Genomic DNA, 2,794 nt, shown 5'->3' on the forward strand with positions numbered 1-2,794 from the left:
TCTCTGTCTTCCTGGTGAGCTCATATGCCCTATAGCAAAAAGCTCTCAAAAAAATAAAAATAAAAAACAAGGACACTTTTGTATATTAATAAATATAGCTCAACTTCATTTTCAATGACATTCTATGAATGTAACAAATTTAGTAAACTCTCCCTGTAATATCTATATGGTTTTGCATTTTTCATTATAAACAATTTTATGATAAGTTTTCTTGTACCTATATGATAGACAAAATGTTCAGACAGAAAACTGTTAAGTCAATAGTTATGCATACTTCTTCAATTATGAAAAACTCAACAATAAATGTGAGCTCGAAGACCATTAAAAGTAGGGGAAAAATTAGATGCAGAGAACAGTGCAAACAGTATCATAGTGATGATTTATATTAAAACAGTTCTAACTCTTTATATTTTACCCTGGTTTTCTTTTGAAGGCCAATGAGAGTCAAAAGGAAAATATATACATTAACAGAGAATAGCATCCTGTGACCAAAAATGTCATTAATAACCAGGCTACTAAATATATATAATTGATAAAGCCATTATTAAGGAAAAGTACCAAAGATAAATTATAAAACTTACTTATCACAATGGCAAAATACAGGATACAAAAGTCACTAAAGAATATAATTTTCAGGAACCAGCAGTTAGTGTAATGGCTATGTCGCTGGACTCCCACGTAGTCGACCGCGGTTTGCGTCCTGAACCCAGTGGCTTAAAACTCACACCAGGCGCGTGTGCGTGCGTGCCCAAGATCCCGAGAGGAGAATGGAGGAGAAGGGATTGCAGCGTGACCATCCCCCCTGGAGGGTGATTTCTCACTTTCTGTCTCTCTGTCTCTCTCTGTCTGGTGAGCGCACGCGCCCTATAGCATAAAAACCTCTCAAAAAAAAAAAGAATATAATTTTCATCCTACTACTGGTTATTGTATTTTTTAGAAAAGAGCAATAAGTGCAGAAATTCAATCATTCAACAATAGTTATTAAGTATCTACTATATGCCAAGCACTATTCTAAAAAGTTGAAGATTTAGGGGTGAGCAAAACAGACAGAGACATTACCCTATGAGGCTTAAATCTTGTTGGATAGATAACAATGAGTTAACAACAACAACAACAAATATACATAGAATACAATATAAATGTCAAAGGGAAAAGTGTTCTGTATAAATTAAAACAGAGATGTTACAGAGTGTTGGGAGATTCTATTTTCAGATAGTTTGGTCAAGCAAGGCATTTTTGAGGAATCATTTGAGCAGGGATGTGAATACAATCTGGAGGGAAGACTTGCAGGCAGAGATCAGTAAGTACAACAGTCTTCAGATAGAAGCATGCATAGTATACAGGTCAGCAAAAAGAAAGGGCGTGGGGGGAAACGTTACAAAAGAGATCAGAGAGGAAACGAGGGGCCATATTAGAGAGCCAATACTAAAAACATTAGAAATAGGGTGTTAGGTGGCTGAGGTATTGGAGATGGGGACTATATTTCATAGATCCTAAAAAGGCAACAATAGTATAGATTACAAGTAACAGTAGCCCCTATTTTCTTTTTTCTTTTAGTGAGAGATTTTTGCTTCAGAGCGTATGCCCTCACTGAAGGGACAGAGACAGAAAGCACAAAATCACCCCAAAGGGATCGCTGCTCCGCAATTCCTTCTCCTCCATTCTCCTCTCAGGATTTTGGGCACGCACGCACATACACCCAGCATGAGTTTTAAGCTGCCACATCCAGTACTCAAACTGTGGTTGACTACGTGGGAGTCCAGTAACGTAACCATTACACCATCTACTGGTCCCAGTAGCTCTCATTTTCTAAGTACTTAGTATGAGCCAGGTCCTAATCTCATATCACTCCTACAACTATTTGAATAGATTCTCTTTTTTCACAGATGAGGAAACTGAAGCTCAGTAGAAATGAGACATACCTCTCATTTGACTTAAAAATTCAAACTAGTCATTTCTGTAAAAGCTAGTGAGATGCTTACAAAAAATAAAAGGAGGTTTAGGGTTAATCCTCCTCCACTTCTCTATTATTCTTCAGTGACAGGCTCTATACTAAGAGTCAGAAAAAAACAAAAACAAAAACAAAAACAAAACAAAACTGACATTGTCTTTCACTGTCATTTTCTTATTCCAATGAGAGGGCTACAAATTAAAAAATGCTCATGCTTCCAGTTTCCTGCCTTACAGAGCTTGGTGATCCAGTGCCTATGACTAGTGGAGGAATATGGAACTATCGATAATAAGCAGTGGTCCTCAACTCTTGTTGTACTCCAGCTCTGCAGACACTACGGGAGACATAATGAATATAGCAGTGGAACATGGGTATCTGTTCTCAATAAAAGCTGCAAACTGATGGGGCCAGCAAATGGCATAATGGCTATGCCCACGAAGTCAACTGTGGTTCAAGTCCTGAACCTGGCAGCTTAAAACTCACACCATGTGCATGCATGCCCCAAATCCCAAGATGAGAATGGAGAAGTGACTGCAGGTATGGCCATAACCCCTGGGGGGGAGGGGGGTCATTTCTTACTCTCTGTGACTCTGTGGAGAAAGAAACAGGATCCCACATGACTGATCACAGTTCAAATTCCCAGCCCTTACAACTTGAAAATCATACTGAGTTCGGACCAGCAGTTGGCGAAATGGCTATGTTGCTAGACTCCCATGTAACCATGTCAACTGGAGTTCCAGACCTGGTGGCTTATCATGCTGGGCGTGTGTGTGTGTGTGTGCCCAAGATCCTGAGAGGAGTATGGAGAGAAGGGATTGCAGCATGGCCATTACCCCTGGGGGG

The sequence above is a fragment of the Tupaia chinensis genome, unplaced genomic scaffold (assembly GCF_000334495.1).
Source record: "Tupaia chinensis unplaced genomic scaffold, TupChi_1.0 Scaffold148874_1, whole genome shotgun sequence".
In the NCBI taxonomy this organism is placed as follows: Eukaryota; Metazoa; Chordata; class Mammalia; order Scandentia; family Tupaiidae; genus Tupaia; species Tupaia belangeri.